Source organism: Cydia splendana, chromosome 15 (assembly GCF_910591565.1).
Source record: "Cydia splendana chromosome 15, ilCydSple1.2, whole genome shotgun sequence".
In the NCBI taxonomy this organism is placed as follows: Eukaryota; Metazoa; Arthropoda; class Insecta; order Lepidoptera; family Tortricidae; genus Cydia; species Cydia splendana.
In genome coordinates, this window is record NC_085974.1 from 5,201,728 (window position 1) to 5,229,370 (window position 27,643).

Below are 27,643 nucleotides of genomic sequence, written 5' to 3' on the forward strand. Positions count from 1 at the left end.
AATGACCTTATTTCAACAGTGTTAAACTGTTGCTCACAGTCAAGTAGTTTTGTATAATAAGTGAGGCCGATGAAGCGACGACGCGACGCCATTTTCCCGATATGAATTTTTAAGTTGCGCTAAGGTTAGTTTACTTGAGCAGCGTTTCTCTTGAATATTCTGAAATACTCGTATTCCTGGTTATTAGCCTACTAAATTGGTTCTAAATTGAATACCAAAAGGTTAGCTAATGGATATCTAAATTGAGTTTAATTGGGGTTATGGATATACTCATAGAGCGTGAACTTGTGATTAATTGAGTTATGTTATATGAGGCATCCGTTGCTATTTTGAGGTTTAAATTAGCGTAAATACCGTAATGTACGAACCGTACTGTAAGGGCTAAGGCTCAGACGTGAATGTTTCCAAGGTCTGTCTTCTGTTGACATCGTAATCTGCTGACAGCGTCACATTCATCCTGTATGTTTTGTATAGGGCGTTGTATGATAAACAGCAACACCTCTCGGCTCAGTAGAGATCAACACCCAGCAGGAGGTACATCTAAAATTTAAATTCCTCCATCTGTAGTAGGCCAGGGTGAGCATTTAGCCCATTTGCTATCCCCATATGTTTGGAGCATTCCATCAGAATGTTGTTTAGATACTGCTGAAAATGCTAGATGGCTTTTTTGGACCAATCATGGCCTTCTGGTGAAATGCTCCGTTAGAACCTAGATAGAACGCATGGACTCCGATCGCTCTCTAAGTTTACACTGACTAACGAATAACATCTCTGTGAGAAATCAGGAGTATTCGTGCAGCTACGGAACCCTAGACCCGAGCACAGATCCGAGTAATTGCAGTGTGCTGGCCATATTAAAAATAGTCATTTCGTTTAATAAATTGCAAAATGTCAGAGATGAAGTAAACGCCGCCATCTCTGAGCGTGGCCTCTGCTAATGATGTTTGCCAACTTTTCTCATTTATTCCGAACCAACTTCACTGGTTTAATATGATTGTATTTTATATGACGTGAAAAATATGCTTTAATGTCGTTTTATATCGCTATGCGAATAAAACTTTTTAAAGATAACAACCTGAAAATTACTTGGTAATAATTTTGACGCGCTTGCGTGACTCCGCTACTAAAATGATCTTAAAACTATTTCTAGATTCGCTTGAAGGCACATGTTATCGCCCAGGGAAATGTACAATGAAATCTCTTCCCTCCAGACTTTAATATTCATCTCCAATTTACATAGGTATAACTAGCATACCATATACATCTCCCGAAAAGGTCATAGTCATACAGGCGCGACCGCGTTTAGTATTCATTGCATAAAATACTTCTATGCGCGGTCTTCTGTCGTTTTTATGCAAATCCCATTGTTATGAGGCCAATAACGAACAGAGGGACCTTTAAATGAAAATGGGACGGGAGCATTCTTTTGGCACGCTGGGGCGTTATTCTCTTATTGAGCACAAGCGACTTGTCGAAAGTTTAAAACCGTTATAAGTGCGTTCTCCGATTTCGGCTAGTTGTTATGTCTTTGGAGGTCATGATACACTGGTACGAACTTTAATATTCAAACTTACCTATTTAATAGTTCGTTCTAATATTTTTATAGTTATATATCGAATGAACTGCGAGCACAGTATGTACAGATTGAGTTTGCAAGGTTCGTTAGATACAGAAAAGTTAGAAGGCTTTGGGGAAATTTCTGCAAAATTTCACTATTAAAGGAAATTTATATTTTGGAAATAGGACCCCACAGGATTTGAGATACTTTTATCTTTCCATGTAGATTGAAAATTTAATTAAAATTCCTACGATATATCAGTAGTTGCGATTTATATCAAAACAATACCAAGGGGTAGTTGCAGCAACCACGATTAGCGGACTGATCAACGTTACTCAGCACTAGCAGTGAAATATGAAACTTTCCATACAATAAACTTTGGCGATTGCTTGAATGGTGAGTGGTGACAGACGGTTAAGTGCAACCGATCCTATCAAGTTGTGATTTTAAATTTTCGAATGTCCTGGCTTTTCACACTGACATTTGCTGGTCCGCCACGCGCGTTCTTTTGATACTGGCTCAAAAACAAAAGGATGCCGATTTGCCGATGCTCTGACGCTCCGTTCCGATCTCTTTGATTTGAATTCAGAATGCTCGTCGATTTTAGCTATGGCTGTCGGAGGAAATCTCTGTAGAATCAGTATTTCAACTTAGAATTGCTTCTATTCTAGTCGAGATAAGCAACTATTCTAGTCGAGATAAACGAGATAAATAAAAAATGTCGTTTTTCAGCTACTTTGTGTAATTCCATATTCTTGTTTATTTTTATAGTTAACTATCTGTCAACAGTTAAGATAGGATAGCTGCACTTTTATATCTGCAGTGGCGATGAAAAAAAAAACATTATGGCTCATTTCAGATGTTAACCGGGCAAGGAGCACCTATGTGGTTTTCCAATCTTTTCTCTTCAGCGATCACATATAGGTGATCGCGTGAGAAAAGATTGATTTGTGGAAGTAACAATTAAAAAAGCATAAACCTATACACTAGGTATACAAACCAATATTTAGGCGACGATATACATAAGTAGGTACTTATAGGTATACATAGATAACATCCATAACATAACTCACGACTCAGGAACAAAAATTCGTGAAAAAACTAAAAAATGCCCTTACTGCCGATATTTGAGCACGGGACCTCCTGCTTCGTAGGCAGGGTCACTACCGACTAGGCTAGGAGGCTGTTAGAAGTGAATAGGAAGTTATGATAGAGTTTATCGCAGAGAAAATTCTCCCGTGATCTCTATCATACCTTCCTTAATTTCACGTACATATTACATGTCTATTACACAGCGTTATTTAATTAATAATTACATTACAATAGTTATTTGTTTACAAGGGGGCAAAGTTGTTGTTTAACCGCTCGTGCTAATATTGATACCCGAGCAAGCGAAAGATTCCAAAATTGAACCACGAGCGTAGCGAGTGGTTCGAAAAATGGAATCTTGAGCGTTGCGAGGTTTCAAAGCACGAGGGTTAAACAAAATTTGCCCCCGAGTGAAACACAAAATTTTTCACCACACCAACCCGAAGCAAATATTAAATGTAAAATAACAAACAAAATCAAACCAAATCAAATTCAAATGAATGTTATTAAATATTTATCATCCAAAATCATCATTTAAAAGTCAATTCTACCAGAAAACATAAGAAAACAACTGAAAATTTGCATTTGATTACTTTGCCTCACATGTGAATTACTGATAGCAAAGTGCAACTTTGCTATCCGTTTTGAAGTGCAAAGTAAGCCTAACAATAAACTTAACACCATGCAAAGCTAGTACAGTACGCCCTTCCCTAACAAGAGCTTAAATGCTGGCCGTTACCATTATTTTGGTCTATTGTCCTCATTAAGGCAAATGAAATGTCTGGCGCGGTGCTGTGTCTTGCAGAAGTGGCTTCGCTCGTTTACTCTGAGTGCTTTACTCTTTTATGAAACTTCGTATATTTGAAAGCGTCAATAAGGTAAGTGGAGAAAGCAGTTGATTAAAAAACTCGAGTATATGACGGTCCTGAAATCATTCGTTCGAAAGATAGCATGGCTTCTTCTTCTTTCTCGCGTTATCCCGGCATTTTGCCACGGCTCATGGGAGCCTGGGGTCCGCTTGACAACTAATCCCGTGATTTGACGTAGGCACTAGTTTTTACGAGAGCGACTGCCATCTGACCTTCCAACCCATCAGAGGGGAAACTAGGCCTTACTGAGATTAGTCCGGTTTCCTCACGATGTTTTCCTTCACCGAAAAGCAACTGGTAAATATCAAATGCTATTTCGTACATACGTTTCGAAAAACTCATTGGTACGACCCGGGGTTTGAACCCTAGGCTAGGCTAGGCTAGGCCACTAGCGCTTCTTAAAAGCATGGCGAATTAAAAAAATACTTACAACTTACGAGTAGGTGTGTTAAAAATTGGTAGGTATTTTTAAATGGTAGTTCTTTTCTTAATTGATGTTTTAAAAAGGTTACTTGTAGTTTTCCATCACAGAATGTCCCTAATGCTTCAAGAACAATAAGGTCCTTTCCATCTGAAATTCCAACAGAAATTCTGATAAAAAGGTCCTTCTTGCACATGATGCAGAGGACCCTTCTCCGATGGAAAGCCACATTTCTTTCTTTTCTGTTAATGAATTATGATGTTAATGATGTTTTCTGTTAAGGAAAGTACCATTTTTATCGATATAAAAACTATGTAAGTTCACCAGATCATTTATGACACTTCTTGTTAGGAAGAGTATCTGCAAGTGAAAAATTACCTATCTGCACGTGTTGCAAATGTACGTTGTTGCAAAGTGTGATCACACTTTAAAATGTATGCTATCGGTTGCCCAAATGCGTTCTAATTTATTCAATGACGGAAATAAATCTGTGCGGCCGACAAACCGAACTAAAATAGGTATTTCGCTTGCGGCTAGTGCACACGTTTTCCAACTAAGTATACAGCTTGAAAGTTTTTTTTAATGAAGTAAGGCAAAGGCCGACACTACTTGTTGTAAATACTGATTGACGCATAAAATTGATATTTTCTTCTGTAAACGTGAAACACTAAACGTAGGGGGCTAATCACTGATTTAAACTGTCACGATTTTCACACATTATTCAATTGTACAACGGGACATCCCGATTGAAATTGCAATGATTTTTTATTTCACCTCCCGCACTTTTCTACTATAGAAATGGCGATCCGTGGAAAGGATTTTAGGGTTATCCTAAAACTTAAAAACGCGATTAAGTCCCGTCGTACAATTGAATAATGTAGCGGGCTAATATTCTAGAAAACAAAGACCATGTAAAACTTGCAAGATTTTTTGAATAAAATGTTTTATTTCACAATGTTGACAGGACATTTTACGTTTGCCCTGCTGGCGCTACGGTGTGCTCAAGCCTTGTTGCTTTGTACTCGTCTTGTTGAGTTATTTACCCTGAACAACGGGAAAAAATGCTCTGAAGTGCACCCGTGCCGCTTGTTTCTATACAAAACAGCTTTGTATTGTGTATGTTCGTATTAAAAGCTTCTACTGTAGTATGGGAAGATATTTTTAAATGTTTTTTTCGTGAAGCATATAAGAATCGTTATTTTTAAAATATGAGGAGTGTGTGAATATTAAATCAATCTTTTAACTATTATTATTTATTTGTTTATTACTTCGTTTTCTATTTAATTATTAACATATTTAACATTTCAGATTAAAAATAGCCTTTTTTTTGTTCCCAGGTAAATTATAGTCGCTGATCAAACCACGGGCATGCATGTTGCATTGCAAGTATAAGTATCTCATAAACGACTTCAAAATATATATTTTCCTGTAATAGGTATGAACCAAACGTTGTATGCTACTCCAAAGTTTCAAATAGTTTTCAAAAAATAGCTTGAAATATATTTTCAGTAGTTTTAGAGTTTATCACCATACATCGGGGTTTTCGGTGCGGGACATGCGAAGCACATTTGGACCTTACTACCTACGTTTAATTCATAGTTTGGTAATTATTTTACAATAAACAAAGTTATAAATACACGAAACCATTCCCGCACCGAAAACCCCGATGCTGTTTTATAAGATGTAGTGATAATTTTGCAATCGGATCTCTCACAATGGTATAAATAAGTAATATTGCAATCGCATCAGTAGAGCCGGAGCAGCTAACAACTTTCATAGCCGCCCTCGTAATTTCGATGTTTTCTTATATAAAACTAATTAAAAACTAAACTGAAATATAAATATAAACTAAATAAGTATAAAATAAATTGCCTACTGAAGCCCGTCCCGGGCTGCCCCCGACGCAAAGGTGCCCATCACGCTCGCTGCGTTGCCGCGTTGGACTGCTGTGGACAACCTTTCTTACTACTTAAACACCACCGCATCACCGAATGGGCCCTACGGAAGACCCGCGCTGGCTTTATAGCTATATAGCATTATGCTGAGTTGGGTCCATTTCGTGATGCACACTTATTGATTTCTTCTTTCCTTGCTGTTGTTGTCTGTACATGTTCGCACATGTTTTGTGATCGTCACGAATAAAGATCTTTGATCTTTTTTATCTTATCTTTTTAGGGTTCCGTACCCAAAGGGTAAAACGGGACCCTATTACTAAGACTCCGCTGTTCGTCCGTCCGTCCGTCCGTATCTCACGAACCGTGATAGCTAGACAGTTGAAATTTTCACAGATGATGTATTTCTGTTGCCGCTATAACAACAAATACTAAAAACAGAATAAAATAAAGATTTAAGTGGGGCTCCCATACAACAAACGTGATTTTTGACCGAAGTTAAGCAACGTCGGGCGGGGTCAGTACTTGGATGGGTGACCGTTTTTATAGATAATGGTACGGAACCCTTCGTGTGCGAGTCCGACTCGCACTTGGCCGGTTTTTTTTTAATTAGTTCGCTAGTATTTGTACGCCTTCCGAAATATATCCCCGCTTCATTGTCGGTGCATACTTGCATATTGCGAGTCTGTAGTGCACCACGGACAATAGATACTCGTAAGAGGCAGTCGAGGGCTGCGGCTTACGGCCGCCAGTTGGATGCCGGCCGCCATACAAGTGAATAACGTTTGCAGGTCGTTGACACGATCTTCTTGTTACTTCGTAGAGGTTGCCTGTCTACTGGAGCGGAGCAGAGAGCGAGGTAAAATCCACCAATAGCGCAAGAGGAGCGGAGGTTTTATGCAATTGTATTGGTGGATTCCTCCAGTGGACGGAAGGTGATTTGGCTAAATATTAAACGTCTAGTCATTTCACAGAGCCAAGATAGGTGCCACGACGAGCAAAGCGAGGAGCAGTGTGTTGCGTTAACTGCGACCAGACAGCGTGACTTTTTTTATATCGCACGATGTTAAATTAAAAAAATTTTTGGACGTCTAGGTTTGGACCTCCCTGTATAAAATATTACACATTACAAAAATATACTTTTTGATTTGTATTAGACGAAGTCATGCTGCTACCTAAGACGTAGCGTTTAATTTTTTTTTTAAGTTGTTAGCCAAACATACAGTTAGCTTGGTCAGACTCAGACTATCGTTTAAGTACTACCCCTTTTTCATTTGTATGTCAGCCTGCATCCAACTACAGGCTCTTTAGAGCGTAGTTCGTTCCCCCGCCGCATTATTCACGGCTTTATTCCATTCGCTTACCAAACAATTGCCTCAGACGGACTTATTAAGGAGGATATGGGAGGGAATAACTCGCTATTATGGATTTAGAGGTAGTAAGTAGAACATTCTCAAAATTTCCGTAACTTCCTGGAAACTGTCATAAGAAAATTCTCATGCAATTTTCCACTTAGAAAGTTCCCGTTCAGATTAGGGCCTGTTACTGTTGACGACTGTTTCATTTAACATTTACGTCACTCATTCGCGTATATTTCAAGTGTCATAGAAATCGAAACTAATAACTGTAGGTATTAATAAGGTTTGGCAATAAACGCGCAGAAAAAAATACCGAGAGCATTTCATGGGAATAATAGTAGTAATTTCAGCTTATAAACGTCCCTCTTCTGGGCACAGGCCTCTCATGCGCGAGATGGCTTGGGTTATAGTCCCCACGCTATCCCAATGCGGATTGGGGACTTCACATACACGCAGAAAAAATCATAAGAAAAATTCATGGTAAATTATAGAAACTTCTCTTTGGCACATTTCTATTTAGAGGTCACGCTTATAACGTTTAATTCGGTAAGGAATGAGAATAGTAACAGGCTCGGTCCGAAAATATTACGTAAGGATCCTGCCCATTTCTCTTTAAGCAAAATGGGAGTAAGGGGTAAGTTATATGGGCCTTATGGTCGAGAGCATGGGATCATATTTCTTTTTTGTGTCGGTAAAGTGACCGGACGCTTGGGTGGTGGATGTATAAGATTTTCACGTCATTTCCATTCTAACAACAAAATATTAAATAAATAGTCACACTATGCACTAACTAGACACAAAATACACAAGGTTTTTAGTATATTTCAATCTTGCTTTATTTGTCTAGTTTTTAGAAATCAAACCAGAGTATATAGGTAGCTACATCATAGCACAAAACATCAAGTTTAAAATAGTACCTAATTTTAATTTTACGCATCGGTCAATACCTTATTCATAGAAAAGTAAGAAAAAACTAGGTTAAATAACAAAATGAAAAATCAATTTTGGACGGACATTGTAATGTGTATTGCAGCTATACACTGCTACAGCAATACCTAATTATCCGTAACGATGTTTGTCCTCGACACCGATCCACCGCAACGTTCAATAATTCAATAACTTTGAACGCATCTTTCCCGCCAAATTACCGTTTGACAGCTGTCAGTCTCGGGTAAACTTTCAAAATGGCGATGGCGTTTCGAATTTTTTTTTGTTTTTTGCTCTTTAATGTTGTTTAAATTGGAATATTGATAGCTTATTGATTAACTAGTAAACTAATGTGAAAGTGTGCAGCTTGAAGAATTGAAACGTGTTTAACCATTCTGTAGGCAACACCCGGCAATCCATCGTGGTTATTTGTAAAGTCCAGCTATCACTTTACTAAGAGTAATCACCGAATAACGTCTTGCTCTACGAGCACATTTTTGATATTGGCGAAATCGTCATAATTTTGTTCTCCCTATCTGGCTAAATTGTTCCATTGGACAGAAGTTTTTAGGGTTCCGTACCCAAAGGGTAAAAACGGGACCCTATTACTAAGACTCCGCTGTCCGTCCGTCCGTCCGTCCGTCCGTCTGTCACCAGGCTGTATATCATGAACCGTGATAGCTAGGCAGTTAAAATTTTCACAGATGATGTATTTAGAAGTTGCCGCTATAACAACGAATACTAAAAAGTACGGAACCCTCGGTGGGCGAGTCCGACTCGCACTTGTCCGGTTGTTTTTTTTACTGAAACACTTTAAAATTATTACAGAGAAAACCCACCGAAATATTAAGATTTATGATGTCGGTTGCCCAAATGCATTCTAATCTATTCAACGACCGAAATAAATCTGCACGGGCGACAAACGGAACTAAAATATTCCGCAGATGCACACGTTTTCGAACGATACCGCGCAGTGTTTTTTTTTTCAGGCAAAAGAATCAAAACTAAACAGCCGTCGCAGAAAATAACTCGACTTTATTCCATTCTGTGCTAGTGTTGGTAGGAACTCGAGTCCTTTGAGTCTGAATATGGAGAACTCGGTTCGTTTTTACGAGACTCTGCGCTTAAAAACTTCGGAGTCTTTAAAGTCCCGAGTCGAGTCCTTTGTTGAGTCTTTTTTAGGGTTCCGTACCCAAAGGGTAAAACGGGACCCTATTACTAAGACTCCGCTGTCCGTCTGTCCGTCTCACCAGGCTGTATCTCACGAACCGTGATAGCTAGACAGTTGAAATTTTCACAGATGTATTTCTGTTGCCGCTATAACAACAAATACTAAAAACAGAATAAAATAAAGATTTAAGTGTGGCTCCCATACAACAAACGTGATTTTTAACCGAAGTTAAGCAACGTCGGGCGGGGTCAGTACTTGGATGGGTGACCGTTTTTTTTTGCCGTTTTTTGCATTATGGTACGGAAGCCTTCGTGCGCGAGTCCGACTCGCACTTGCCCGGTTTTTTTTAAGAGTAACTCAATTGGACTCGAGGCTCCGAATATAGAGTCCATGAATTTTTTTATTGGTTTTTCCTAAATAACAGTAAATAAATTACTGCCGTATTCGAACTTCAAGATATTCACAAGAGACGACACGTACTAGATCCATTCTAGATACGTTATAGTTTAGATATCAACTAGTTCTCTTTTGCAGCGCAATTCGGGCAACAAATGTCACTTTTACGTCAGATAGAGTAAGATATCTATTAGATGTGAATTGGATCTCTAAGTCATATCCTGTGGAAATCGTTCAAGAGTTATCATAATCGTTCAATTTGACAGGTTAGATCTTAAACATATCGTTATCGTATCTTGGTGATGTCTAAAAGATATCTAATAGATGTCTATTTCAAAATCCGAATCGGGCCGTTAGGCGGTATTGTATCATTTGTGTACGTAATCCACAATTTATACATAAAGACAATGTATTTCAAAATTGTTTGTAAAAAAATCGAGAGTTCTCTGAAAAGGACCCAAGTCTACCAAAGACTCGAGTCTCCATCAAGTTGAAAAGAACTCGAGTTTAGACTTAATTAAAAGAGTGAAAAACTGAGTCGAGTCTTGAAGCAGAGGACTCAAAGGACTCGAGTCTTACCCAACACTATTCTGTGCGCCGTGTGTGAGAAATTGCCTTTCTATTTTAAAAATGGAAGCCAGGATTTAGAATGTCGCGGGAGAAAAATTAAAAACCGGGAAGCCAATCTAAGTTTCTTGTGGAGAAATACGAGCTTGGATAAGGCAGGAAATGGGATATTTAACAAAGTTTGTATTTATGTTATATACCTACTACAATAAATAGTCGTTCGTTTCATGTTGCACTAAATGTAACTCTTATAATCAAACAATCGGAAAAAGTCAACGATGGGGACTATAGATAATATATATTATAAGCCTATACGGTGTCCCACTGCTGGGCAAAGGCCTCCCCCCTCGATTTCCGTTCGTCTCAGTTTTGAGCAATCTCCGGCCAGTCGTTAAGATATGCGTCCAGGTCATCCCGCCATCTCCGTCTGGGATTACCAGACCCTCGCCCGTCTTGCATCCATACCGTGGTTATTTTGACCCACCTCTGTGGGTGCATGCGGCAGACATGGCCGGCCCAGTCCCATTTCAGCTTGGCGGTCTTAGTTCCAACATCAGTAATGCGCGTTTTTGAGCGCAGCGTAGAGTTACGGATTCGGTCAATCCGTTTTACTCCTAGTATGCTGCGCTCCATAGCTCTTTGGCAAACTAGTTAGAGCTCTTTCCCACTGACCAGTTTTTTGCGGGTACGGTTTTCTGCAGAATCCTGTTTTCTGTAGTATGCGTGCAGTATCCCGTAAACAGAATGCTCGTGTGAACGATACTATATTAGCACGTATACTACTAAAACGGGGTCCTGCAGAAAACCGTACCCGCAAAAAACTGGACGTCAGTGAGAAAGAGTTCTTAATATACATCAAGTAAAAATAATTTACGTAAGGTCAATATTCAGGGCGGAAAATGGTGACTACATTTGCATGGAGAAGCGGTCACCAGGTCACCACTATCCTCTTAACGCTACGGCGTAGCGGCTCTACGCTCTTGCTACGACTTTGTACATTTCTTGATACTAATATTGATACCATTTTGACTCTCGCAAATAAGATGGACTTCTCGAGTTGCTATTTTAACTACATCATATATTAATTAAAACTAATAAGTTTGGACTTAAAATACCAAAATTACAAATAATACAAAATGAATCTTGAATATTATGAGTTCATTATCTGCCTTAGGTACTTACACTACTTAGTTTTAAGCAAAACAAAAAAAAATAGAGACACAACTAAACTCATTGTATTTATAGAATGAATATCAAATAGAAATGGACCAAAATGAGATAACATCGAGGTCGTCTGACATCACAATTATTCCACATTTCAAAACAAAAGTGGCGTAAATAATTACAAAACACAAACTGATACGACCTTTCTAAATTGAGCAAAGTTATGTTATCTGGTGCATTGTTTGTTGGTGGTTATTCAAATTTAAAAATACGATTACAATCTACAGCACTTTCCGCTTCCATGCATATATTGAAAGAAACAGAGATAATACCTACAACACCTTATTAAACAAAGTCCCCCGCCGCGTCTGTCTGTTTGTTTGTTTGTTTGTTCGCGATAAACTCAAAAACTACTGAACGGATTTTCATGCGGTTTTCGCCTATGAATAGAGTGATTCTTGAGGAAGGTTTAGGTGTATAATTTGTTAACCCGTGCGAAGCCGGGGCGGGTCGCTAGTTATGTAGGTATACCGGGTGTTGCCTGTAACACGAGCAAATAATGAAATCATATATTATACTCCTCAAACTATAAAACTATTACTCAACAACTTTTAAAAATTATAAATCCTTTAGAGTTCCTCTTTTTCATACAAAATAAATATTGCCTCCAATGTACGCTGACATCAGTGTGTTTGACGTTGCTTGTCACGGTTTAAACATAACAAAATTTGCAATACATTGCGTCTTAGAATAAACTTTAAAGTGTAATCAAAATCAAAACATAAATTATTTTTAAAAGTTGCTGAACAAATGTTGGTCAGTTTGAGGGGTACAGCCTACTGTTTAATTGATTGCTCCTGTTACAGGAAACACCCGGTATAGCGCTATCTTTAGAAGTTTTAATTTACGGCTAGGTATTTTTATCCCTTGTTTCCTTCTTCCTCGTACCTACGTAGATTCCTTCCAGGAACCGATTGAAATATAACCCCACCCCCAGATATTATTTAATACTAATGAATTATTCATGGCACCTTTCTTTTTGTGTAAAGTAATTCGATAGGTTAATTTTATCATTAATTTTCAGCGCCTCGTTTGAGAAACCGATATTTTATTTGATTCTGTTCGTACTTTCACAGAGAAACAGGCCTATTCGGATTTCGAGATAGTCACAACATCTTGAGACGATTTAGAGATCAACTAGATCTACATTAGATATCGACTAGATGTGACTTGGATATCTAAGTCATAACTACAATATATATACAGTGGTACTACTAAACGAAATTAATAATTAGCTTAAATCTAAAATAGGCCCTTGAGGCATTGTACCAAGGATGCTGGCGGCATTTCCTCGCTGTATCGCAATGCTGATACGTTGTGCGAGGTAGCCGCCAGCTCTTCGGTCACCAGTTACGTCAACCAGACGCTTCGCGATTTCTGCGAACAACTTATGCGCGCTGGGACCCCATGGACCTAGAGTTTCAACACCAAATGGTACAAAATGGTACTCTCTACCGAGGCTCTTATATTTGTTACGTTTTAGAATTTCGGCGCTTTCCGCCGCTCCGCCCGCTTTTACAGTAGTCCGTTGGAGGTGGGACGGTGCCAGTGTGTCTACGCAGGTAGCATCCCACACCAACATCCGTCATAACTTGTCGAAATCGTCCAAGAGGACCTCCAGAATCGCGGAAACGTCAAATTTGACATATCTATCATACAAATATCTTTAAATTATCCGTATCGTAACTTGTTGGAGTCTAGTAGAAATCTAATTCATTTTCCGAATCGAGCCGAAAGATTGTAATGTAATTATAGGTAAGGTATCATTTTACTTCTGTTACCCGTTTTCTTTTGTAAAAAACAAATTGCTTTATTCATAAACTTCGAATAGATAAAATTTATTGGAGGGTTCCTAAGTGTTTTGATTAAGATTGTTTATATTCCAGACTTTTTTCAAAGTAATTTAATTAAGAAGGATATTCATGAAAACAAGAACAAAGGGATTAACAAAGTAATTGAAAGTTATCTATATTGTTTAATTTGATGTGCTTTAACATAAAGTTCATGTTTAAGTTCATTTAATCGATGAATTCGTGCTTTCGTGGATTTAAAAAAGGGAGCTATAGGGACCGTGTGCGTTGGAGGGTCTGCCATCTTGTGGCCTGAATCGGAAACATATGTGCACGTGTACAACATTTCCAAAACAAGTGCTACCGTTCTCGCAGGTACGTATCCTTGTGCATAATAGGTTCTGCCATCTTGTGGGCTACATCGGAAGCACACTGAGAGAAATGGATAACAAAAACACACTTAGAATTACAAAAATAAACTTAATCCGGGGACAAGGAGAGTCAACTAAGAGGAACAAATTGACTTTTACAATTTCTATTAGTTCTTGCAATTTCTATTATCTGTTTCTTGGTATTAGATTTAGGATTACTGAGCTGTTTGTAGAAATAAATAAACTTTACAGAAATAGTGAAACGTCTATAATTACTTATTACTAAACTTCATTTTTTCCCCCAGTACAGAACTGTTTTTTAATTCCTGGTTTAGTTTACTAATGATTTTTCTCTCAGTGCATAAACGTCACATTTACGCCTCGCGCTAAATGTCTGATGGCTCCTATGCTGCCTCCTATAGCTCGTGCACGCCCCCTATACGCTTCTTTGCCACCGTTTAGTATATTAAAAACATATTCATATATATTAATTCGAAAAATATTACTGTCCTGCAATCGAGTAATTAAATTGACGAAGAAACCTTACTAGATAGCAAAAGCCGTAATTTGCTCGAAAAAACCGCTCGTTTAGCAAAAAGCTATGTTCAACAGTCATCAGTTAACCTGGCAAACAGGGTAGGCGGGCCTGAAAAGCCCTGCACATAGATTACTCCTTATACACTCCGCATGATCTACCTATACCTCTACCGTCCTATGGGAGATGTGTTCGAAGGAATTTAATAGTACATTGTGCAACATGGGGCGTAAGTTAAATATTGCAAACGAGAGTAAGTTAAATCGCGACGGCTTGCTGGAGCGATTTATAGACTCGAGTTTGCAATATTATTACGCCCCGAGTTACACACAATGTTTTTCATCACACTTGCGATATAAAAATGAAGTATAAAGACAAAAAACTGTTAATTATGGTACTAGAACCTTCATAACTCCCTAGGGAAAACGCTTTTTCTATAACTCCCGCTAAGCCTGCGTGCAATTCCACATTTACTGAGCGAGTGTGATGGTAATAATATTTTATTGGAACAGTTTTGTGTCGTTTAGTTTTCAAACAAAACGAAATCAATTCTATTTCTTACACTATAACTTTAAATTTTAGTGGCAAATTTTGGACATGTATGACTGGGATTAAGAGGATAACAGTTCCGTCATTAGATACTGACAGACTTTTGTTGTTGAAGGACCTTGTATTTTAAAACATGTGTTCTTGAAATGCTTTATTTCATTAAGAACGGATTTTTTAGAGGAAAATGGGACTAAAATAATTGGATCGATACGACCTTCAAATCTTCAAGAAAAGAGCGCACTCTCAACTTAAAGGCCGGCAACGCACTTGCAACCCTTCTGGCATTGCATGCGTCCAAGGGCGACGCTAATTGCTGACCATCAGGCAATTCGTCTGCTCGTTAGCCTAATATCGTTAAAAAAAACACCTTCGACGCAAAAAAAAAATGCAGCGTGACGCCAGGTTACCCAGTAAAGTAGAGGTTCGTTTACTCCAACTACCAATGCAAGTGCTCCATCTATCGTGTAAGCGATCTGCGCCCCTGCAATGCCAACCCAGGACTTTGACCCTGCCCGCTCGTTCGTAACTGCACCATCGCAAAGACTTAATTCAATAGAAAATCAGCGGGACTTACGTCTATTTAACACTAATAAACAAAGAACGGAAGAATGGCCGCCAAATTGCTACTGTAACATTTTTCACTGGGGCTTCACGTTTTGTTCTGTTATTGAATAGAGGCTTAATTGATTCATGTTTAGGCTTGATTATTATATTTATGATATCACGAAAATGTTATTTATGCTTTAATAATACATTCATCGTATGCAGAGTCAATGATGAATCACGCTAGACCGGGACGGGGCCGGGCCGGAGCTTCCGGCGCTTCGTTTTCAAGCACCACGTGATCACTGGTCAGCCGTCATAGAAAATGACATGTCAATCTTGCTTGGCCGTGCACGGCACCGGGCCGTCTAGCGTGAGTCATCCTTAACCTTTTCGACGCCGTGTCAAACATAAAAGCTGTCACGCGGACGCCACGTCACCGAAGTGTCAAAACTGAAATTAAACTTTATGCATTAGGTCTATGTTGCTCTGTGGTCTGTGTGTCCGATTAATCAGTCTTTGGCGTTCAACCTGCGGTGCGGATATATCGGTCATTGCTGTCCAAAAGGTTAAAGGTCTTCCTTTGCGCACTTTTTTACCATCATATTTACCCAACTGTAACGTGATCTGGGTTCCGGCAGAATATCAGTGCTTTGCTCAAAAGAGCGAAGCGTATAGCTGAGTCGGAACCCTTTTGTTTTTTGCTGCAATGCACACAGTGTACAGCAAGTAAATCCATCTTTTCGTGTTTAAGTATTTTTTTTATTGTTAATTAAACTCTGTACATATTTTTAGTTTTGTTCTGTTTGTAATGCACCTATTTGTAAATTGTGTGTCTTTGCAGCATCCAAATAAACGTTTTATCTATCTATCTATCTATCTATCTTTGCGTAGCTTAGACGTACGACAACTATATTGTTCACTAAGCTTTACTGACTAAGTACAGCATTAAAGTTACTAAGAAATCAAAAGCCAACCTCTTAGGTCCAAAACTGTTCTTAAAGAACGCCAAAGCCTGATACTTAGAGTAGGTAGCAGCCTTTGTGTCCATTCCATTCTTAAAAGCAGCTTATGTACGAAGTAGTCACGAAGTAGGATGTTTTTTCAACCTTTAGACATATTTTATGAGGGCATATGTTATACTTTTACTATGGGACTGTAATATGCCAATTAGCCACTTTCACAGCCGTATTCGAACAATGAGATACGTCAAATACTAGATATTGAAACGATATGGATCGGCTATGTGTCAAACTTGACGTTTCTTCAAACAAAAACGTCACTTTTGACACTTGTTTGACACTGACATATCCGATCCATATCGTTTCAATATCTAGTATTTGACGTATCTCATTGTTCGAATACGGTGTCAGTGTTTAGTAGTAAACGATGCGCCGGAAGCTCCGGGTCGGACACGGCCACAGAATAAATAATAGTACTAGGTACAGAAGACTCACTCTCTAACAAAACGCGTCTGTTACGATCAGCACAGATATGGCCGCTAGGTGGCGACAGCGCCACGCGCGGCTTATGGCTTTCCCCAAAATTGGGGCGGAACGGATGTACTTTTAGCTACCTGTAGCAAAGCGACGAAATCGCGGAGTGAGCCACGCCTGACACGGCCCGGTCTAACGTGAGTCATCCTTAAGAGCCAACAGGAGTGGTCATTCCTCCATACAAACGTAGTCCTCGTTTTCCTCCGTGGTTTTTGAAGCTAGAGCAATGATTTTTTCAACACAGATTAATATTGTCAATATCTGTGTCGGACCGTTTTGCTTTTTTTGATATTTTTGTTTTTTAAGGCGCTAGAGCCCTTCAAAAACGGCCAAAATGGCCTAATAGACTATGCCGCAATGAGAGGCGTGGTATTCAAAACTGATATCAATTAGCCAAAAAAGCAAAACGGTCCGACACAGATAATTTCATAATCATTTAGATTTCCAAATTTGGTTACGATTGGTTAAGTTTTGGGGGAGGAAAAAGAGGACTACGAAACCTCGATTTTTGTCATTTTTACGCAGGATTTTTCGCCTCAGCTGCAGTTGTCCCTATCGCACTAATTTTAGGGGCGGAGTCAAGTTTCTAAATACGTACACAGCCAGAAAAGTGATGGGCAATAGTCGACATTTAATGTCGATAATCTAGTGATGTAAGAAGTTATCGATAAACCGTCTTGTGTGAAAATATCTAGATCCTAAGATACAAGGGGTTTTGGGTTGAGAGTAGGGAACACATTTTTGTAGTTATGATATACAATCTATTATGAACTTTTTGATTCTAATATTTCAAATTAGAAATCAAAATCAAAAATATTTTATTGCATGGTTAAAATGGGTTAACACAATTTTTAGGTACCTACAGGCACGCTTCGTAATTGTCGAGCAATTTAGGGTCCTAGCTGAATTGGTTGTTCCACGCATACTTACTCGTGCTCTATGGAATGTCCAATTTAGCTAGAACCCTAAATGGCTCAACAATCACGGAGCGTGACAGTACAAATGATTCATGTTCTGTATATCCTGCCCTACAATGGCGTTAATATTTGGTTGTCATGTCTATACTTCGTTTTTAAGCATTATTGAAAAAAAAAGTAAATACTAATATTAACCACTAAGTACATAACTATTACAAAAAAAGCTAAATAATTATACGATTGCATGCTTAAAAAAGACACGTCACCTTCACTCTAATGCTAAACAAACGAAGAATAAGAACTAACAGCGATAAGACCGCCTGTTGCTACCTTTATCTACATTGTAAATCGGTTTTAGGGTTCCGTACCCAAAGGGTAAAACACGGGACCCTATTACTAAGATTCCGCTGTCCGTCCGTCCGTCTGTCACCAGGCTGTATCTCACGAACCGTGATAGCTAGACAGTTGAAATTTTCACAGATGATTTATTTCTGTTGCCGCTATAACAACAAATACTAAAAACAGGATAAAATAAAAATTTTAGTGGGGCCTCCCATACAACAAACGTGATTTTTGACCGAAGTTAAGCAACGTCGGGCGGGGTCAGTACTTGGATGGGTGACCGTTTTTATAAATAATGGTACGGAACCCTTCGTGTGCGAGTCCGACTTGCACTTCGCCGGTTTTTTTTAAATTTGTTTTTATGTTTGTGGTGTAATAAAGAATATTTTAGAGTCAGACCAAGAAAAGTCTACAGCAATTTTGATAGCACACGCAGTGCAAGTGTTATTTATATGTCATAATTTCATAGAAGCGACGTTTGAAATAATACTTGCACTGCGTGTTCTATCAAAATCGCTATAGATTTTTCTTGGCCTAACTCTACTTTAAAAAATTACAAAGTAAGGCCTAAATTATAAAATAAGGCCCATCAATGTTTTTTTTTTGTGTTTATTAAACTTGATATTTTGTCTATAGTATTAGCGTACATGGCCTCAAAATTTAAACCCGCTTAAGAATCGGGCCTTATTTCGTGCATTATATACAATACTACCCATTTTTGTGTAGTCATTATTTATACTATAGAAGCATTGTTTGAGTAGCCAATTATTTAAACAGTATTTTTTTAAAGGGCAACGGTGGCAATATTTTATGGTCTGGATAATAAGATACAGATCTTAATAAGGATATCAATGTAAGTGAATGTTACCATGACTACCAAACAAACAAATGTGATAGAATTTGCCAGCTGGCATTGTAACATTCAGACAGTTTTACCTATGTACCTAATCTGAAATATGAATAAATTAGTAATATTTTAAACAGGAAAGTAAACCGAATTTTGGCCTTTTGCTGGACACAATCACAATAGTAATTTGTTTTACAAGAGGGCAAAGTTTATCGCCACCGGTTGATACATTTGCAGCACCAATGGTAGAAAATGCAAGCTCATCATCAACTGCAAAATCGACGTTTGATATGACTATTGAATTCGTTTTTTTGCATTAAGGTAACAGATTTTGACATGTCTTATTAAAAATTACCATTGAAAAATAAGTCATAGCAAATATGTTAGAATTATAAATCATATTAATCATATTAATGAGCAAGAGCACCCTAAACCGGCGAGCGTGTATGAGGAATTTTATGAATGTGAAGGAAGCGAAAGTGGTATGTCAGGATCGTAGCAAGTGGAAATCCGTGGTCTCTGCCTACCCCTCCGGGAAATAGGCGTGATTGTATGTATGTATGTATGTATTAATCATATACTTTTTTATATTCTTTTGCTTTCATAAGTAATATAAACTAATTTTTGAAAGCGTTTTTCAATAATTATTAATAAAAAGACACGTCATGATTGTTTACCTTCTTTCTAATGCTAAAAAATAACGAACTATAATAACCGGGCCTTATTTGGTACAGAACCTTGATTTGATAGGTACATCGGATATTCTGGGCCCCTGAGTTTGTTACGTAAAGGACAAAATGGTGACATGTGGTTAGAGCTGATACTGTTAAACTAGTGGTTCTGTGCGCTAAGTATAAAAAATAAGCTTCAGCGAACTCATTAAGCCTAGAAAAAACCCTACACCCTACTGCCACTTAAGTCAGTCTTGAGTCTTTGAATCAATTTCCGTAGTAGTACTACTACTACTAAGGTACTAGGAGGTAATAAGGCCTATAGTAGGTATAATAAGGCCTACCTGAAAAATAATGTTCTTACAACAGTGTAACCGTGTTAGTTATTTGAGTAACATATATGTAAAGTGATACAATTAAAAGCTAACAGCAAACCAGTACATAAATTATATCTTATGTACTTCTTATGAATGACACTCTTATAAAGGTTTCGGCTAATTACGCATATGTGCATCACGCAATAAAATCTATAAGTAGGTACCTTCTAAAGTAATGAATACTCGTATTCTTAAAATAATGTTTCGTATAATAATAATACCCTCAGGTACCTTTATAGTATAATACTTAGAGGTTAAGTTCGTTGAAATTTAGATACTTAAATAAATTACTTTCAATCGGAATAGAGATGTTTTAGTGCCTTAAATTTTCAAATAAAATAAAACTAATATGATACTGGCAAATATTGGTCATATTTCTTGAGTACCTGGGCCTTATGAGAATACAGTAGGTATATGGTGCTTATAAGAATTATGTGCTTCATAAATCGAAGTAGGTTTATATAAACGTACATAGGCATTTTACATTAATTTTTTTTTAATGAAATCTGTTTTTAATTCACAAAAAATAATACTATTACACGTTCTTAACCTAGTTATAATCTTTAATATTTAAGATTTTAGTAACTAGGATGAGGGGGACATATTAAATTTATTCCCTAATCCTAAGTTCTAATATATTTATTACTTATCATTATAAATACATAATGTATATTTATGTGTAGGTATATGTATTATATTCATGTGCTTACTTAACTAATAATTATTCTTGTACTATGGTATTCAGTTCTTTTTTTATTATATACTTAATCTTATTAGGCTTATTACTTATTTCTAGTAAAACTCTATTAGGAAAGTTGTTTAGAATAGTAGGTAAGTATGAATTCCAAACTCTATTGCCATATTCATTAAATATTATGTGTGTAACTAATAAACACGATTTACCTATATGTATGTAGGTACCTACCTATACTTCGGCAAGTCATCTTTGACATTAGAAAAATGCAGCAAACTTAAAAGAAATGTAATCGACAATGATCGACCTCCCATTATAAATTAAATTTAGTGCCTTTTTCTAATGTTAAAGTTGGCTGTTGAGTGTAAGAGTATATATAAGTAAGTACACGATTTATTTTCCCTACCCTTTTGACTCATTATTTGACGTTATCATGAATTCTTTATAAGTAAGTATCATAAGTAGGTACCCTACGTACAACATAAATGTCATAATTATTGTAATATTATAACCAGAAGTTTTGTAAACAACACGTAGGTATAACAAAAGGTATAGGTATACTTGAATAAAGGTAGATGAATTGCGTGCGGTCCAATAGGTAACCACAACTCACGGAGTCCAAAACAATAAGCTGATCAGCAAAGTCAAGTAAACAAAGCCAAGTCACAGTAGTAGAAAGATTATCGAGTTCCGTAAACGTAAGCCGGGTCAAAAAATTCAATCGCAACACAGTAAGTAATAAGTTGTGAACGCCTCGTGGCAGTAACGCACGAAAAATGACATTGCAAATTGTCGGCAATGAGGCGCGCGCGGGTGCAAGCGTACGCATCTGTGTGCGTGCATTACACACACAAATACAGTCTCTCACGCCCCGTCAGAGCGACGGGTATATTCAGCTTGAAATCTCAAAATTGACTTTTAGCTCAGCTCCCGTTTCGTCTTAACACACTGGTTTACTGTACTGTGACATAAACGCATGTTGCTTGTGTCAGCGCAATCTAATATATAATAAGGTAGAGAAGAAGTATACGAAGTAGCCACGAAGTACTAGTAGGTACATATGCTATAGTTAGACGTTTCCAGAATCGTACCTACAAAGGTTTCACTTACCTTATCTCGGGATTTAGATGCGGAGCCGGATTAAACTGAGCTGCTGAAAAGATTTCGTTGGGAGCTAGCAGAGACAGATAAATTATAAAGACACATATTGTTGTTATTGTTATTTATTATTGTTTATATAATATCACGTCGGGGTCACCAGTTATAGGAATTAACTCTCTGGGAGTATATAAATGATAATCAGGAATACTTAATTAGAACATGTATTACTTAGTACACGGCCGAGGGACAACTAAGGAGCAAGCCGCGCGGTGTTTATACATACTTATACATTTCGAGCACGTGGGTGTATTTTGATTTAAGGTGTGCAACGAGAATAGAGTAAAGGGTAATAGGTTTCTAAATCAGTCAAATTAACTACTCCTTATGAAAAGTGGAAACAATTTATTTATTTAATCTTTATTGCTCAAAAGAATATAATTTTTCGTACACACGGCGAACTTAATACCAAAAGGCATTCTCTACCTCAACCTTAAGGCAAAGCAGCATGCGAAATAATGGGTTGTTATGATAAGTCCATCTTCTTGCTGATTTAAAAATAATTGAAAGAGTAACGAACCTCCGCTTGACCTTTGAAAATTAAATTGAGAGTTCGTTAAAATTTGTGACCAAAGCGAGCTACATCTCAGAACATTGAAATATATACCATCAGAAAATATAGCGAAGATTAAATTGCGAGTTTTTTAATATGACCTAATGAGAACTAGAAGTTAAGAGTCTGACCAGCGAATCGTGTTACAAGCTATTTTTTAAAATTCTTTATATAGCAATTTTTTTCTTATCAAATAAGCTGTCAGTTTCAAACTGTCATTTAATTTCATAGTAATTTTATTGTCAGGTGCGGTTTTTATTGAAATTCCCGCGTTTTTTTTGTGCCACGACTCGCTGGTCAGACTCTACTGGTCTATATTGCTACCTCGTCTCTGGTAGCAAGCTTAGACATGGGCTCCTCAATGATGTAGGCATGACACTGCGATTTTTCACATAATGTAAGGGTCGTCTGCAAATACACTCAGGATTTCTAAAGCTTGTTCGATCGATGGCTAGTGCATTATTATGGCTTAGGTTAGGTACAGTCAGATGAAATTGAATAGAAGAGAATCGATTTATTCAATAAAACTACTTATAAAGATAAGAGTACGCGTCCGACCCTCGTTTTATAAAGGAAATTAATAGTGAAATCGCCCACCGCGCCCACGTCATCGCTGCAGTAGTAAGCACTAGCAAAGACATATGTAACTTCGTATAAGACGAATAAAGTCTAAGGAAAAAACGTGCCTCGGAAGTCAAGCAAAAGTCATTCTCGAATAGATGCCGCACACACCTTTAGCCTATCCTCGGCTAGATAGCGTGACGACACCGTTTCATATTTAACAATTTTAACACATAGATATCAGTGAATGAACATGGATCAAAATGATATAAAAATAATAAAATCATTTATTCATATATATACATTTTTTGATAACTTTATACGATTTCATTTTGAGTTTTAGTCGTGTGTCGATAGATGGCAGTAAATTTACAGTGACTACAACATTTACAATGACAGGACCCCTCTATACTATCTATTCTTTTTGGCACTAGTAAGCAGCATCTAGAAATCGATCAAAAAAACCGGCCGAGAGTCGGACTCGCGCACGAAGGGTTCCGTACCATAACGCTAAAAACGGCCCCGTTGTTGCCGTTGTATGGGAGCCCCATTTAAATATTTATTTTATTTTGTTTTTAGTATTTGTTGTTATAGCGGCAAGAGAAATACATCATCCGTGAAAATTGTTGTCTAGGTATCACGGATCATGTGTTACAGCCTGGTGACAGACAGACGGACGGACAAACGGACAGCGAAGTCTTAGTATTAGGGTCCCGTTTTTACCCTTTGGGTACGGAACCCTAAAAACGTAATCGTACGACTTTGAATTTCAATTCCATTGAAGTTCCTTACCTTAAATATTCCACTTAAGTCAGCTGCCACTTAGATCAGAAAATATTTTCATACATCAAAATTTATGGAATTCCATATAGGTAGGTCAGAAAATTAAAACGGCTGACGTAAGTGGAATATTTTAATACCAATTTCGTCGGCTCCAGTCAGGACAGAAGCTTTTATTCCAGTTACGTCAGTTTCCAGTTAGGACAGAATTTTTGAAGTGAAAGCTTCTTTAGCGGCGCTGTGCACTTTTTGAGGTGGGAAAAAATGTTAAACTCGAGACAGCGTCAGACGTAAGACGTAACCCTCTCTTTCTACCGCGCGGCGAAAATGTATGCCTGAGCCTGCTGTTTCGTTTAGGCGGCGCAGGGCGCTTGCGTGACGTCAGGGGTGACGGACAATGTCATTGTGTTTTTCTTTTTTGATTTAAATGCCATCTAGTGAGTTTCCCTCAAACTGGTATTAATATAACTGTAGTACTCACAGTGATGTGCTTAGGGGTTTCAAGTAATGCGACGAAATAACGCTAGATGGCGTTAACCTCAATTATACATAGTGCTACGGACATTTTGCACTAGATGGCGCTGTTATTAATACTTTGAGTTACAATGTCGTTGAGTTTTCACTTCTGCCGGCACTCCCGGAGTGCAACCCGTTGTTTTTTTTATTCCACTTTGTACCTTGTTCCTGAGGGTCTAATATATGCCAGTTTAGGGCAACGCATAAATTGTACGCTTCACAAATGAGTACCGTTTTAGTGAAACTGCTACGTTGAATAAAGTTTAACTACGAACAAAAGTTCTGTGGTTTCAACTATGTATTCACGATAGATTATGCATACGTGTGAGTTCAACTGGCGCTTTAGCAGTTCTTTCATTTATAATTCAGTAGCGGTGTGACTTTTCAGCAAGTGTTTTAGATTTGTCGTGAATATAAAGCTACTAAAGTAGATGTCAGGGCGCTCATAGCTTGGCCCAGTAGACAGAGCTGCAAAAATGCATACCTATTTTATGATTCATTTATGACAGTAGGGTGTCATAATGGGACGTTAAAATTAAGTTTGGAATAGTGGTAATTAAGTCCGAATCAGACATCAATCGGACATCGTAAATATTATAGCATTTTTGGTGCAGCGGAGTGGTGTTAACAGAATTGGTATAGAATCTATACCAATTCCGTTATCTATACTATATAATTCCAACTGAAATGGTAAATTAAGGTTAATGTTAACGTAATTAACGCTAATTAATCATTAGGGTTAAAGGTTAAAATTGTTTATACCAAATCCGTTAAAACCGGACCGCTGCACCAAAAATGCTATAAAATTTACGATGTATGTATGTTGATGATTCATTAAATGACATTAGGGTGTCATAATAGCCTAGGACGTTAAAGTTAAGTTTGGAATAGTGGTAATTATTTCCGAATCAGACATCATGCACACATTAACGGCTCTGACTCTATGCATAGTAGGTAAATCGTTTCGTTGCGTACCTACTCTTAACAAACCGTAGGACACGCAATGCAAGCTACGTATAACGTTCTGTGATGTGGCCAGAGCATCCCTCAAGTCTAAAAGTTGTTGCTACAACAACAACCAAAGATTTTTTGACGTGTAATGTGCCAAAACAAGTGTAACGAAGTGTTATGGCGTGATCAGTTTTCGGTACATTCGAGTATACGTATTGTATACGGAACACAAGTCACGAATACGCCTCGAGACCTCGTTCACACACGAACGCAGCTCGCATACCTGCTGATTTGAGGCTGCCCTATCATATTGTGTATTACGTGCAGCCCCATTGTGGCTGCAATACACACTTTTGAATACAAACGTTATTGCCCCGTATTTGAAAATATGGAGCTGAAAAGATTGCGTACGTGGGTATTTATGCTGGAAATGTTGAGTGTGTGGGCGGGTTTATGTAGCTGTAGGTGGATAAGTGTTTTGGTGGAACTTGTTTGTTAACGGTGAATATTACAACCTACATTTTAGATATGTGTTGTCAGCTAAAAATCAATTGGATTATTGTTCGTTCGCGTTAAGAATGCAGTATAATCATCATTGTCCGCCGGCCTAGCGATGTTCGTATCCAATCAAATCGTTCCTAATTAGAAGGTATGCCTTCCACTGGTCACTTGACTGTCTAATTATAAAATAGACATAAGATGTAAATATGTATAAGTAATAAAATTGATATGTAACTTACGTTATCAATAAAGAAATTGAAATTCAATTGAATTGAACTGAATTTAACGATTTGATTAGTTAAGGGCGTGGCTAGACCAGCGGACATTGATGACGTTATTAACGCGAAACAACTTAAAGGTACAATTTGATTTGACCAAACTGATTTATGACCCACCATATAGCGTTTTCATAGTGTCATAATAATTTTATTTTTTAAAGCAATGTAATGCACATGACAATAAATTTAACTTAAGTTAGGCTTTTTATAATGTGTTTATATGTAGGTAGGTATTTTTTATTGTTTTGTAAGTGTGTTTATATTTTACTTTTACATTAATATTATAAATCACCTAGCCTAAAGGGGCCCAGTGATTAACAGTCCGCCGGACGGCATCGGCCTGTCAGTTAGAACAAAATTTTGACAGTTCCGAACAACGGACAGGCCGATACCGTCCGGCGGACTGTTAATCAGTGGGCCCCTTAAGAGTTGAAATGAATAAAGAGAACGTAAATGTAACTCTTTTGACATACAACTTATTTTTCTCTTACTCGCCGGTAATATACAATGTAAATTCCTATTTAAATGTGACATGGCAGACTGGGGGTTTTCTCTAGACGGAGGCACGGTTACTTAAGACGGCTTTATTGTAACGTGTCTCCGAATATCCCCCCCTTAATCCCTTCCTTTGTGTCTGGCATCAGAAGGTGCTGGCAATATTTATTGTGTAACTGTTCAAAGGCTCGCATTAAACCTTTTTTAGTTGTACGCAACATTTCCCTAGTTACTTAGCTCCTTTTTAGGGTTCCGTACCCAAGGGTAATAACGGGAGCCTAATATTACTAAGACTCCGCTGTCCGTCTGTCCTTCTGTCCGTCTGTCCTTCTGTCCTTCTGTCCGTCTGTCCGTCTGTCCGTCTGTCCGTCTGTCCGTCTGTCCGTCTGTCCGTCTGTCCGTCAGTCTGTCTGTCTGTCACCAGGCTGTGTATCTCGTGATAGCTAGGCAGTTAAAAAAATCTCGATGATGTATTTCTGTTGCCGCTATAATGAACAAATACTAAAAAAAATATTGTAAATATTGAAGTGGGTCTCCCATACAACAAACGTGATTATTTGCCGTTTTTTGCGTAATGGTACGGAACCCTTCGTGCGCGAGTCCGATTTGCACTTGGCCGTTTTTATACAATATTCGATACCTTTAATTAGGACTAAAACTTTTGTTTCGGTAAGTAAAAACACCACAAAGGGGAAAAATACACCGACAGGAAAACTTTTAATTATTCAATAAGTATTTGAAAAAAATATTCGAAGTGTTCCAATTAAAAGCAGTTTTAAAAGTGTATATTAACTAAGAGAAAATTAAATTGTTACTTTGAGGAAATAGCCATAATTATTTTCTGAATAGCAGGATTAGTGTTACCTATTTTACCAGAAATAAGAGAATGACAAAAAAAAAATTTAAAATACTGAACATCTCGGTTTTTCCTTGGTAATTTTTTAAATGTTAGTTAAAATTTTGAGGAGGGAATACTCGGGAAACCACTTTAAATGAAATATTTCGTGCAAAAAAAACACACATTTGTTTTTGATGCCGTTGCCATATAACGCTCTAAAGTCGACAATTCTTTTGACAGCGGTTTTTTCCGTAGGTACGCTTTAGAAAGACCCACCCCCGTCGTCAATTTATTGACGGTTTTATGTCGAATATCCAATTTTCCAACCACTATTAAGCATGGGGTAACTTAAAGGCCACCCACGGCGGAAAAGCGGAAAATTTACGGGCAGATGTAGATATTGTGCGA

At 37.8% G+C, this 27,643-nt stretch overlaps 1 protein-coding gene and 2 long non-coding RNA genes across 3 annotated transcripts in view; 1 reads left to right on the forward strand and 2 right to left on the reverse strand.

The window, feature by feature from the left end:
- LOC134797580 (uncharacterized) overlaps positions 1-13,035 on the reverse strand; it is a 182,560-nt gene extending 169,525 nt beyond the window's left edge. Inside the window, exon 1 of the long non-coding RNA XR_010145100.1 lies at positions 12,693-13,035. This is a non-coding gene — a long non-coding RNA (uncharacterized LOC134797580). The remainder of the gene's footprint in view (positions 1-12,692) is intronic.
- LOC134797578 (uncharacterized) overlaps positions 1-27,643 on the reverse strand; it is a 407,161-nt gene that overhangs the window by 291,036 nt on the left and 88,482 nt on the right. The gene's annotated exons all lie outside the window — the stretch shown is intronic.
- Positions 1-27,643, forward strand: part of LOC134797540 (beta-1,4-N-acetylgalactosaminyltransferase bre-4-like) — a 383,682-nt gene that overhangs the window by 47,022 nt on the left and 309,017 nt on the right. The gene's annotated exons all lie outside the window — the stretch shown is intronic.